We start from the raw sequence: 14,368 nt of genomic DNA, 5'->3' as shown, positions 1-14,368 counted from the left end.
CATTGGGTTTATATTTTTCCTTTTACCACCTTATTGACACCTTGTATTGGTGTCATTTGTTTGTCATAATTCATGGAAGAACATTCTTATTCTTGTGTTATTAATTATAGTCCATCGTCAACAATGTGAAGTTCATTGTGTTATACAGTCCTTTGTTTTATTTCCTAGTTTTTATTCATAATATATATGACCTAATGTTTCCCCTTTTAACCACATTCATCTATGTAATTCAGTACCTGTTAATTATACTCACAATAATGTGCTTCCATCACTACCATCTATTTACAAACCTTTGCAATCAACCTCATAGAAATTCTGTAAAAATTAAGTATCAACTACCCATCTCTAACTCCAGTCTATTCCCTGGTAACCTATGTTCTAGAGTCTAATTCTGAGTTTGCTTATTTTAATTAGTTCCTACTAGTGAGATCACACACTACACTCAGCATAAGGTTTAACTATGTCACATGAACCAAAACTTCAGTTCTGTTTATGGTTGAATAATATTCCATTATATGTATGTACTTTTTTTCCCTACTGCTTCATTCGACCAAAGGGAAACTTCATTGAGGTTTTGAGGACATGGGGCTTGGGAAGGAGGTTTCCCTGTGGGAGACCAAGGAGTTGTGAAGAAAGGGTCTTTATTTGATCTTCTTCTTGGTGCACGTTTTTGGTGTGGCCACATTTCTTAAGCAGTTGACAGCTTGGGGATGCAGGCTAGTATAACACTTGTGGCAGATCATTTGGTTGCATTTGTACTTCTTGGTGAGCTGGTGGACAGATGGCTGGATGATGCCATGCTGAAGACAGAGCACCAGGTGCAGGGTGGACTCTTTCTGGATATTGTAATCTGAAAGAGCTCCATCATCCTCTAGCAGTTTGCCCACAAAAATTAGATGCTGCTGGTCAGGTGGGATACCCTCCTTGTCTTGAATCTTGGCTATGACATTCCTGATGGTGTCTCTGCGCTCACCATGAGGGTGGTTGTCTTGCCTGTCGGTGTCTTCATGAAGATCTGTATCTCTGCATCTACTGCACAGCTGTCAACACCATATATACCACATTTTATTTATCCATTCATTGGTTGATTGACACTTAGGTCACTTCTATCTCTTGGCAATTTTGAATAATGCTGCTGTGAACAATTCCTGCTTTCAATTCTTAGTATATAACAAGTAGCAGGAGTGCCAGATCATATGGTATTTCTATACTTAGCTTCCTGAGGAACTGCAAAACTGTCTTCCACAGAGCTGCACCATTTTACATTCCCACCAGCATTCACCAGTATTCCGATTTCGCCACATTCTCTCCAACACTTGTGGTTTTCTGTTTAATAGTAGATGATCTAGTGGGTGTGAAATGATATCTCATTGTGGTTTTGATTTGCACTTCCAGTAGCTAGTGATGTTGAGCGTTTTTCATGTGCTTTTTAGCATTTGTATATCCTCTCTGGAGAAATGTCTGTTCAAGCCTTTTGTCCATTTTTAAGTTGGGTTGATTGTCTTTTTATTGATGAGTTGTGGGATTTCTTTATATATTCTAGATATTAAACCCTTATTGGATATGTGGTTTCCAAATATTTTCTCTTATTGAGTAGTTTGTATTTTTACTTGTGGACAGTTTCTTGATGCCCAAGTGTTGTTCATTTTGAGGAGGGCCTGATTATTCTTTTCTTCCATTACTTGTGTATTGGGTTTAAAGTCTAAGGAACCATTGATTAACACAAGATCCCGGAGCTGCTTCTCTACATTCTCTTCTAGGAATTTTATAGTCCTAGTTCTTGTATTTAGGTCTTTGATTCATTTTGAGTTAAGTTTGATATGGCGTGAGATAGAAATCCTCTTTCATTCTTTTGCATATGTATATCCAATTCTCCCAGCATCATTTGTTGAATACACTATTGTTTCCCAATTGAGTGGACTTGGCAGACTGGTAAAAAATCAATTGGCCATAGATGTGAGGGTCTGTTTCTGAACTCTCAATTCGATTCCAGTAATCAATATATCTTTATTTGTGCCACTACCATACTGTAGTTTTGTTTGTAGTATGCTTTAAAGACAGGAATTAAGTCCTCTAACTTCATTCTTTTTCAAGATATTTTTGGCTCTTTGGGACCCCTTACCCTTCCAAATAAGTGTGATAATTGGATTTTCCATTTCTGCAAAGTAGGCTGTCAGAATTTTGATTGGGATTACATTGAATCTGTAATGATTTTGGGTAGAAACGAAACCTTAACGATTGTTAGTCTTCCAATCCATGAACACAGAATGTCCTTCCATTTATATAGATCTTCCTTTGATTTTTTTTCTTTAAAGCAATGCTTTGGAGTTTTCTGTGTACAAGTCCTTTGCTTCATGGTGTTATATTTATTACTAGATAGTCGGTTCTTTTAGTTGCTATTATAAATGGAATTTTTTTCTTGATTTCCTTCACAGATTGCTCATTAATAGTATATAGAAACACTACTGATTTTTGTGTGTTGATCTTGTACCCTGCCACTTTGCTGACTTTGCTCATTAGCTCTTCTAGATTTGTTATAGATTTTTTGGAATTTTCTGCATATAGGATCATGTTGTCTGCAGATAGTGAACTTTTTACTTCTTCCTTTCCAATTTGGATGCCTTTTATTTATTTTTCTTGCCCAGCTGCTTTGGCTGGAACTTCTAGTACATTGTTGAGTAACAGTGGTGACAGTGGGTATCCTTGTCTTGTTCCAGATTTTAGAGGGAAAGCTTTTAGTTTTACACCATTGAGTATGTTAGTTGTGGGTTTTTCATATATTCCGTTTATCATATTGAAAAGTTTCATTCTTCTCCTATTTTTTTAAAAGATTTATTTTGTTTATTTCTTTCCCCTTCTCCCTCCTGCCCCCTCCCCCCCATTGTCTGCTCTCTCTGTCCATTCACTGTGTGCTCTTCTGTGTCCACTTGCATTCTTGTCAGTGGGAATCTGTGTCTCTTTTTGTTGTGTCATCTTGCTGTGTCAGCTCTCCCATGTGTGTGGCACTACTCCTGAGTGGGCTTAGTTTTTCGTGTGGAGTGGCTCTTTTTGTGGGATACACTCGTTGCATGTGGGGTACCCCTACACAGGGGGCACCCCGGTGTGGCATGGCACTCCTTGCGCGCAGCAGCACTGCGTGTGGCCCAGATCACCACTCAGGCCAGGAGGCCCTGGGTACTGAACCCTGGACCTCCTATATGGTAAGCAGACACTCTGTCATTTGAGCCACGTTTACTTCCTCTTTTCCTATTTTTCCTTTTTCTTTTTTTGTTTCATCTTTATAAATTGATTTGTTTACATTTCATATAAATGGAATCATACAAACTGTAATATGACATATTTAGTTCATAGTAACACAGTCATACAGTATTTGTACTTTGTATCTGGCTTGCTTCACTCAAAATAATGTCCTTCAGTTTCATCCATGTTGTCATATGCTTTGCTACTTCATTTCTTCTTACAGCTGCATAATATTCCATCATGTAAATACACCAGTTTATTTATCCATTCATCAGTTGATGGACACCTGGGTTGTTTCCAGCTTTTGCAATCATGAATAATACTGCTGTGGATGTTGGTGTGCAGATGTCTGTTTGTGTCACTGCTCTCAATTCGTCTGGTATATACCCAGTATTGGTATTGCAGGTCACATGGCTAGCCTATATTCACCTTCTTTAGGAACTGCCAAACAGTCCTCCACATTGGTGTACCATTCTGCATTCCCACCAACAGTTCCTATCTCTCCTTTCCAACACTTAAAGTTCTCTGTCTTTGTAATAGTGGCCATTCTAATAGGTGTGAAATGATATTTCATTGTAGTTTTGATTTGCATTTCTCTAATCATGAGTGGTGATGAACATTTTTTTCATGTGTTATTTTTTACCATTCATATTTCTTCTTTGGACAAATGTCTATTCATGTCTTTTGCCCACTTTTTAAAAATATATTTTTTGTTTATTTTTAAAAGATATGTAAATCACACAATGTTACATTAAAAAATATAGGAGGGAAGTGGACTTGGCCCAATGGATAGGGTGTCTGCCTACCACATGGGAGGTCCGTGGTTCAAACCCCGGGCTTCCTTGACCCGTGGGAGCTGGCCCATGTGCAGTGCTGATGCACCAAGGAGTGCCCTGCCACGCAGGGGTGTCCCCATGTAGGGGAGCCCCAGGCGCAAGGAGTGCGCCCCTTAAGGAGAGCCGCCCAGCATGAAAGAAAGTGCAGCCTGCCCAAGAATGGCGCTGCACACACAGAGAGCTGACACAACAAGATGATGCAACAGAAAGAAACACAGATTCCCAGTGCCTCTGATAAGGATAGAAGCAGTCACAGAAGAACACACAGTGAATGGACACAGAGAGCAGAAAATGGGGGGGGGGGCCGGAGAGGAGAGAAATTAAAAAAAAAGGGAAACAGACTTTGGCCCAGTGGTTAGGGCGTCCATCTACCACATGGGAGGTCTGTGGTTCAAGCCCTGGGCCTCCTTGACCCGTGTGGAGCTGGCCCATGCGCAGTGCTGATGAGTGCAAGGAGTGCCGTGCCACACAGGGGTGTCCCCCGCGTAGGGGAGCCCCACGCGCAAGGAGTGCACCCATAAGGAGAACCGCCCAGCGCGAAGGAGGGAGCAGCCTGCTGAGGAATGGCGCCACCCACACTTCCCGTGCCGCTGACGACAACAGAAGCAGACAAAGAAACAAGATGCAACAAATGGACACAGAGAACAGACAACCGGGGGAGGAGAGGGGAATTAAATAAATAAAAATAAATAAATCTTTAAAAAAAAAAAAGAAATCTTTAAAAAATAAAATAAAAATAGGAGGTTCCCATATGTCCCACTCCCCAGACTCCCCACTTTCCACACTTTTCCTACTTTTTCTACATCAACAACTTCTTTCATTAGTGTAGTACATTCATTGCAATTGATGAATACGTTTTGGAGCACTGCTACACAGCATGGATTATAGTTTACTTTGTAGTTTATACTCTCTCCTTGTCAATTCAGTGGGTTATGGCGGGATATATAATGTCTTGCATCTGTCCCTGCAATATCATTCAGGACAACTCCAAGTCCCAAAAATGCCCCCATATCACACCTCCTTTTCTCTCTCCCTGCCTTCAGCAACTCCCATGGCCACTGTGTCCACATCAATGATATAATTTCTTCCATTGCTAGAGTCACAATAATTCTATATTAGAATACCAGTAGTCTACTCTAATCCATATTTTATTCTTTTTTTTAAAGATTTATTTATTTATTTAATTTCTCCCCTTCCCCTGGTTGTCTGTTCTTGGTGTCTATTTGCTGCGTCTTGTTTCTTTGTCCGCTTCTGTTGTCTTCAGCGGCACGGGAAGTGTGGGCGGCACCATTCCTGGGCAGGCTGCACTTTCTTTTTCACACTGGGCGGCTTTCCTCACGGGCGCACTCCTTGCGCGTGGAGCTTCCCCACGCGAGGGACACCCTTCCGTGGCAGGGCACTCCTTGCGCGCATCAGCACTGCGCATGGCCAGCTCCACACGGGTCAAGGAGGCCCGGGGTTTGAACCGCGGACCTCCCATGTGGTAGACGGATGCCCTAACCACTGGGCCAAAGTCCGTTTCCCCATATTTTTTTATTCTATCCTGAGGACCCTGGGGTGGCAGTGCCCACTCCACCTCTCAATTGAGAGGGATTGCCCACTTTTTAATTGAGCAATTTGTCTATTTATTGTTGAGTTATAACATCTCGTTCTATATCATGGGTATTAAACCCTTATCAGACATGTGATTTCCAAATATTTTCTCTCACTGAGTTGGCTACCTTTTCACTCTTTTGACAAAGTCCTGTGAGGTGCAAAACTGTTTAATTTTGAGGCAATCCCATTTATCTATTTTTTCTTTTGTTGCTTGTGCTTTAGGTGTAAGGTCCAAGAAAGCACCACCAACCACAAGGTCTTTAAGAAGTTTCCCTACATTTTCTTCTAGTAGTTTTATGGTTGTGGCTTTTATATTTAGATCTTTGATCCATTTTGAGTTGATTCTTGTATAGGAAGTGAGATGGGGAACCTCTTTCATTCTTTTGGTTATGCATATCCAGTTCTCCTGGCACCATTTGTTGAAGAGAGGGTTATGTCCTGTTAACATGGACTTGGTAGATTTTCTGAAAACCATTCGCCATAGAGGTGATGGTTTATTCCTAGACTCTCATTTCTATTCCACTGATCTTTGTGTCTTTCTTTATGCTGGTACTATGCTATTTTTACCACTGTAGCATTGTAGTATGTTTCAAGGTCAGGCAGTGAAGTTCCTCCCATGTTGCTCTTCTTTTTTAGAATGCTTTTGGCTATTCAGGTGTACTTTCCCTTCCAAATTCATTTGGAAGGAATTCCAAATTACAAGTTAATCACCTTTTCTGTTTCTGTAAAGTAGGCTGTTGGAATTTTGATTGGTATTGCATTGAATCTATAAATCAGTTTGGGTAGAATTGACATCTTCATGATATTTAGTCTTCCAATCCATGAATATGGAATGCTTTTCCATTTGATTTATCATTGTTTTGTAGTTTTCTGTACGTCTTTGGTTAAATTAATTCCTAGGTATTCGAATCTTTTTGTTGCTATTTTAAATGGGATTTCCCTCCTGGTTTCCTCCTCAGATTGTTCAGTACTAGTGTACAAAAACATTACTGATTTTTGTATGCTGATCTTGTATCCTGCCACTTTGCTGAACTCATTTATTAGCTCAAGTAACTTTGTGGTAGACATTTCAGAATTTTCTAAATATAGAATCATGTCATCAGTGAATAGTGAGAATTTTACTTCCCCTTTTCTTACTTGGATGCCTTTAACTTTTTTTTTTTCCTTTTCTAATTGCTCTAGCTAGAACTTCTAGGACAATGTTGAGTAACAATGGTGACATTGGGCATCCTTGTCTTGTTCCCAATCTTAGAGAGAAACCTTTCCCCATTGATTACGATGTTGGGTGTGGGTTTTTCATATATGCCTTTTATCATGTTGAGGACTTTTCCTTTTATTCCTTTCTTTTGAAGTGTTTTTATCAAGAAAGGATGCTGGATTTTGTCAAATACCTTTTCTGCATTGATTGAGATGATCATGTGTTTTTTTTTTTCCCTTCAATTTGTTAATGTGGTGTATTACTTTGATTGATTTTCTTATGTTGAATCAGCCTAGCATACCAGGAATAAATCACACTTGCTCGTGATTTATAAGTCTTTTGATATGTGGTTGGATTTGAATTGCAAGTATTTCATTGATCATTTTTACGTCTAAGTTCATTAGAGAGATTGGTTTGTAATTTTCTTTTCTTGTAGTGTCTTTATCTGGCTTTGGTATTAGGGTGTTGGCTTCATAAAATGTGTGGAGTAATTTTCCCTCCTCTTCAATTTTTTGGAATAATTTAAACAGGATTGTTGTTATTTTTGAAATGCTTGGTAGAATTCACCTGTAAAGCCAATTGGTCCTGGACTTTTCTTTGTTGGGAGATTTTTGGTGATGGATTTAATCTCTTTAAATGTGGTTTGCTAAGTTCTTGTATTTCTTTTATGTATATATATATATTTTTTAAAGATTTATTTATTCCCCCCCCCACACTTTTGTCTGCTCTCTGTTTCCATTAGCTGTGTGTTCTTCTGTGTCTGCTTGTATTCTCTTTAGGCAGCTCTGGGAACCAATCCTGGGACCTTCCAGAGTGGGAGAGAAATGATCATTCTCCTGTGCCACCTCAGCTCCCTGGTCTGCTGCATCTCTTATTGTCTCTCCTCTGTGTCTCTTTTTGTTGCATCATCTTGCTGGACCAGCTCTCTGTGTGGGCCAGCACTCCTGCACAGAGCAGCACTCCTGCGTGGGGCAGCACTCTGCGTAGGCCAGCACTCTGCGTAGGCCAGCACTCTGCATAGGCCAGCTCGCCACATGGGCCAGCTTGCCTTCACCAGGAGGCCCTGGGCATCAAACTCTGGACTTCCTATATAGTAGATGGGAGCCCAATTGCTTGAGCCACATCTGCTTCCCTCTTGTATTTCTTGTAACGTCATTTTAGGTTGTGCATTTTTAGGAATTTGCCCATTTCATCTAGGTTGTCTAGTTTGTGGGCATATAGTGTCTCATAATATCCTCTTATGATCCTTTTTATTTCTGTGGGGTCATTCATAACTTTCTCCCTGTATTAGTCAGTCAAATGGGTGCTGATGCAAAGTATAAAGGGTATTTATTTGGGGTAAAAGCTTATAGTTACAAGGCTCTAAGGAGTCCAACTCAACATAATGTAAGATACTTTCTCACCCAATGTCAGTTGCCACATGTTGAAGCAAGATGGCAGGTGATAATCTGCAAGTGTTCAGCCTTCCTCTTTCCTCTTAAAGGCCTGTGGGCCTAGCTTCTTCAGATCTTGGATGTAGGCTGGCATAGGGCTCAGCTGCTATGTTCTCCTCATGAAGGTCAGCATTAAACTATCAGGTGATTGCTTATCTGTCTTCCTGGGGCCCAAGGGTAACTGACAAAATTCTCTTGTCTGGTATCTATGGAGCTTCTCTGTTCATGTGTGTTCATTTATATAGCGGGGATTCAGCTCTGAGTTGCCCTAATGTTAACATAATTTAATCAAAGACATCTCAGTGGAATCTAATACAATCAAAGGGTATCACACTCAGAGAAATAGATTTTTTTTACAAACATAATCTCATTTTGGGGATCATAAATAATCTCAAACTGCCACAACCCCTTTCATTTCTGATTGTATTTATTTGCATCTTCTCTCTTTTTTTCTTTGTCTAGTTACGGGCTTGTCAGTTTTATTGATTTTTCTCAAAGATCCAGCCTTTTGGTTTTGTTGATTTTCTCTCTTGCTTTTTGTTCTCAATTTCATTTATTTCTGCTCTAATATTTATTAATTTCCTTCTGCTTGCTTTGGGATTGGTTTGGTGTTCTTTTTCTAGTTTCTCCAGTTGTTTTGTTAGATCATCAGTTTTAGCTCTTCTTTTTAAAATATAGGCATATAGGGCTATAAATTTCCCTCTAGAGACTGCCTTTGCTGCAGTCCATATTCTCATTTTCATTTGTCTCAATATATTTGCTGATTTCACTTGGAGTTTCTTCTTTGATGCACTGTTTATTTAGGATTGTGTTGTTCAGCTCCACACATTTGCGAGTTTATCTCTTTCCTGTCTATTAATACTATTGATTTCCAGTTTCATTCCATTATGATGTGAGAAGGTATAATTTATATAATTTGTATAATTTCAGTTGCTTTATATTTATTGATAGCTGCATTGTGACCTAACTTGTGGTCATTCCTGGAGGAAGATCTGTGGGTACTTCAGAAGAATGTATAACTTGCTGAGCAAGGGTTGCAACCTTTTGTAAATGTCTTTTAGGTCTAACTTGTTTATCATAGTGTTCAAGTTCTCTGTTTCCTTATTGATCTTCTTTCTAGTTGTCCTAATGATGAGAGTATGTGTTGAAGTCTCCAGTGTTTATAATAGAGTTGCTTATTTCTCCTGTTAGTTTTGCTAGAGTTTGTCTCATGTATTTTGGGGCACATTGGTTAGGTGCATAGATATTTAAGACTGTTCTATCTTCCTGCTGAATTGTCTCTTTCATTAATACATAATGGTCTTCTGTATTTCTTATAACTTTTTTGCATTTAATGTCTGTTTTTTTCTGATATTAGTATAGCTATCCCTGCTCTCTTTTGGTTACTATTTGGGGGGAGTATCTTTTTCCAGCCTTTCACTTCTAGCCAGTTTGCATACCTAGGTAAGTAAGTCTCATATATGGATGGCTCATTTTTTTAATCCATTGTCAGCCTATATCTTTTGATTGGGGAGTTTAATCCACTCACTGTTCAAAGATATTACTGTAAATGCATCATTTAATTCCACCATTTTGTTCTTTGGTTTTTGTATCTTATTTTCATCTGTCTTTTTACTCTCTTTTTTATCCTTTCTGCTCTTCTTTCTTCTATACTCCCCTCTAAGCCTCTCTCTCTCCTGCCTTTTTCTTACATGCTCTAAGGCTTCCTTTAATATTTCCTGCAAAGGTGGATTTTTTTTTAACGAACTCTTTTAGTTCTTTTAGTTTCTGTTTGTTTCTGGATATTTTATTGCTAGATAAAGAATTCTTGGCTAACAGTTTTTCTCCTTCAGTATCCTAATTGGATCATACCATTGCCTTCTCACCTCCATCATTTTTTATGAGAAATCTGCAGTCTTACTGGATGCCCCTTGTATGTGATGGTTTGCTTCTACCTTTCTGCTCTCAGGGTTTATTCTTTATCTTTGAAGTTTGACATTCTGAGTTGTATGTGTCTTGGAGTAGGTCCTTTTGGACTCATTCTGATTGGGGTATGCTGTGCTTCTTTTTTTTTTTTTTTCAATTTCTCTCCCCTTCCCCCCAGTTGTCTGCTCTCTCTGTCCATTCGCTATGTGTTCTTCTGTGTCTGCTTGTATTCTTGTCAGCAACACTGGGAATCTGTGTCTCTTTGTTGTGTCATCTTGCTGCGTCAGCTCTCCAAATGTGCGACACCATTCCTGGGCATGCTGCACTTTTTTTGCACTGGGCGGCTCTCCTTACAGGGCGCACTTCTTGCGCATGGGGCTCCCCTACACGGGGGACACCCCTGCATGGCATGGCACTCCTTGAGTGCATCAGCACTGCACATGGGCCAGCTCATCACACCGGTCAGGAGGCCCAGGGTTTGAACCTTGGACCTCCCATGTGGTAGGTGGATGCCCTATCCATTGGGCCAAATCCACTTCCCTGCTGCACTTCTTGTATGTGTTGTTTCTCTCGTGAGAATTGACATTTTTAGCTATTATTTTCTCAAATACTCTTTCTGCCCCTTTTCCCTTTTCTTCTCCTTCTGGAGCTCCTATGACATGTATATTGCTGTGTTTTTTGTTATAATTGAGCTCCCTGAGCCCCTGTTCAATTTTTTCCAACTTTTCTTTCTCTGTTCTTTTCTCTTTTCAATTTCAGCTGTTCTGTCTTTGGTATCACTTTTTCTTTCTTCTGTTATTTCTAGTCTGCTGTTGTATTCCTTTAATAGTTTTTTATCTCACCTATTGTGTCTTTCATTCCCATGATTTCTGTTACTTTTCTATTCAGGATTTTACATTCTTCTTTGTGCTTGCTCAGTGTTTTCTTGATATCGTTTATTTCTTTAGCCATTTTGTCTTTCAACTCTTAAATTTGATTTTGGAAATTTGTGCACATCCCTTAATTAGTTGTCTCAAATCCTGCGTCTCTTCTGGGGCTTTGATATATTCCTTTTCTTGGACCATGTCTTCCATTTTCTTAACATGGCTCATAATTTTCTGCTGATGTCTAGACCTCTGATAAGGATGGTGAGTTTACTCAGATGTTCAATTTCTCTCTGTTTTGTAGGGATTTAGTGGTAGGAATCTGTGTGTTCCTACTGTTCTTTGATTCCTGGTTCAGCCTGGGTCTTTAGGATTGTTCCTGTTAGTTGCTCAAAACTGGGCTCTGGACCCAGTAATGGGTTGCAGATCTGCTTCCTAGAGCTTCGGGAGGGTGGCTGTAAAGACCGGAAAAAGACTATCACTTACCTTTTTTTTCCGCCTCTTTATTTTTTTTAAATATTACATTCAAAATATATAAGAGGTCCCCACATACCCCCTCACCCCCCTCACCCCACTCCTCCCAAATCAACAACCTCTTTCATCATTTCTTCCCTTGCACTTCTTTGGTCTGCCAGTAGGTGGCATACTTTGGCAGCCTTCTCAGTTCATTGCCATGCCATAGTATGTTTGCTGAGACACAGACTGGATCAATGTGATAGAGATTCCTGACTGGATGCGAAGAGCCTTGTCATACAAAGTTTCTCAGACAGTTCTCCAAACTTTGCTGCTGCCTCCTCCCTTTTCTTGGGTAAGAAATAAATCCACCACCCTCTGTGTCCTCAATGGTCAATCCAGGCCAGCTTCCAAGGCAAGCAATGCATGGCCTTACCTGGGCTTGAATGACTGGTAGGACACAGCTGACCAACTTTGTGTGTCAAAAGCTGAGTCAGCTTAGGACTGTGTCCCTCTCCCTGCCCCACCCCCCTTTCCTGGGGAGGTGGATTCCTGGGGCCCCATTTGTCCATAGCTGCTGGCTCAGAGGCCTAAGTATTCAAAAGTGTCTTTAGTATGGAGGAGAGTGTTGCAGTAGCAGCTGTGGCTTTTAACTCACAGTTTTGCTGTCAGGATTCTTTTATTTTGTCCCCCTCTTTCCTGTGAGCAGTGTCCATCCTTCCCTAGTGTCCTAAACCCTAGAAAAAAAAATTTCCAGACCGTTTCTGCCTGTCCTCTTGCTATTTTTCTGGGAAAGAACAGAGTCCCATGTCTTCCTAGTCTGCCATCTTCCCGGAAGTTCTATTCCTATTTTTAAGTGTTTTTATCAAGAAAAGATGCTGGATTTTGTCAGATGTCTTTTCCTCGTCAATAGAGATGATCATCTATATTTTTCCCTTCATTTTGTTAATGTGGTGTATTACATTAATTACATTATGTTGAACCATCCTCACACACCCGGGATAAACCCACTTGATCATGGTGTCTAGTTCTTTTAATGTGCTTTTGGGTTTGATTTGCAAGTATTTTGTTGAGGATTTTTGCACGTGTATTTATAAGAGAACCTTGTCTGTAATTACCCTGTAGTATCTTTATCTGGGTTTGATATTACGGTGACGTTGGCTTCATAAAACATGTTTGATAATTTTCCCTCTTCATGTTTTTGGAAGTGTTTGAGCAGGGTTCATGTTAATTCTTCTTGGAATGATTGGTATAATTCCTCTCTCAAGCCATCTGGTCTTGGATTTTCTTTGTTAGGAGGTTTTTGATGACTGAATCAATCTCTTTACTTGTAACTGGTTTTTTGTTTGTTTTTTAAAGATTTATTTTTATTATTTATTTTCCCCCCTTCCCACCTTGCTGTTTTTGCTGTCTGTGTTGTCTTCTCATTTCCTCTCCTCTAGGATTCACTGGGATTTGATCCTGGAGACCTCTGATGGGGAGAGAGTTTCCCTGTCAGCTTCTTTTTCACCAGGTGGCCCCAGGGATCAAACCCTAGTCCTCCCATATGGTAGGCAGAAGCTCTATAAGTTGAGCCATATCTGCTTCCCTGGTTTTTGAGATATTCTGTTTCTTCTCAAGTCAGTAATTGTTTCACCTCCAAGAGAAAGTTTCCTTTCCTCTTCCTTCTTGGGGAATCTTGATCTGTTCTGTTTGTTTTTATGCAGAATTTTCTCCCCAGCTGCTACGATTCACTTAAATTCTCTCCCTCACTCGGTATTCCATTTTCCTTATACTTTTCAGTTCTGGGGCCCTAGTGTCCATTTAAACTCCACCTTTTTTTTTTATCTGTGAGGTTTTTCTCTATAGTTTGTGTCCTTGTTGGTAGGAATCGAGGCTGCTGTCTCTGAGCAACTCCTAAGCTGCGGGGAATCAAGTGTGGGGAGGGGGAGTGGATCATCGGGTCCAGGACCTGATATTTTTATTTTTCTTCAATTCAGTTTTGTGAAGACCTTCTCCAGTCTCTACTGTCCTCCAAAGTTCTAAACAAGTGGGATTTGTACTTTTATTTGCTAAATCTCTGAGTAGGTTTTTTCCAGGGGATGTCTTATGTTGCCACCTTGATAACATCTGAGAATTTGGTTTTATGAAATCCAACCATTTGGGGAATTCTTTTGGGTATTAAAGGCAACATGCTCTCTGCATGCTCTTGGACCACCTTGGTGCCACTAAGGTCCTTTGCTAGGAGGACAGATCTCAGACCCTTTTTTCCGTGGAGCAGTTTATTTTGTGTGTTTGCACAACTTAACTAGTCCCTCATGCAGAGAAACCTGTCACTCCTTGAACCCCCTCTCACCCCACTTTCATTGCCATACGAACCTTGTTCCAAAAAGGAAGTAAATTTGCAAATGTTCTTATGCCATAGGTAAAAAGAACGCTTAAATTACGGTTTGAATTTAAAACACACATATTCACACATATATCAATTTGACTCTTCTCCAGGTGTGAAAATATACTTTGTGTATATGTAACTGAAACATTATATCTTCTGTATTGTAATGTTCCAAGGACCATCATAATTCTCTGCTTCCTCTCGTATAAAAGCAACCTAAATTAGTTTCTAATTGATTAATTAATTATTTTAGGAGGTACTGCATACCGAGACTGCATACGTGGGGAGCAGGTGCTCACCACTGAGCTACAGCTGCTCCCCAATGAAAGTTGTTTTTTGTTTTGTTTTCTTTTGTTTTTAGGAGGTACCAATGATTGAACCTGGGACCTTGTACATGGGAAACAGGCACTCATCTGCTTGAGCTATATTTGCTCCCCGTAATTGTTATTTAGCAGTACTTCACTGATAGATTC

General features: G+C 39.9%; 1 protein-coding gene across 2 annotated transcripts in view; it reads left to right on the top strand.

Moving 5' to 3' along the window:
- The window catches only part of SMURF2 (SMAD specific E3 ubiquitin protein ligase 2), a 185,607-nt gene that overhangs the window by 155,385 nt on the left and 15,854 nt on the right, over positions 1-14,368 (top strand). The window lies entirely within an intron of this gene.

The sequence above is a fragment of the Dasypus novemcinctus genome, chromosome 21 (assembly GCF_030445035.2).
Source record: "Dasypus novemcinctus isolate mDasNov1 chromosome 21, mDasNov1.1.hap2, whole genome shotgun sequence".
NCBI lineage: Eukaryota > Metazoa > Chordata > Mammalia > Cingulata > Dasypodidae > Dasypus > Dasypus novemcinctus.
Note: the sequence above shows the minus strand (reverse complement) of the source record. Positions and strands in the feature narration are given on the sequence as shown.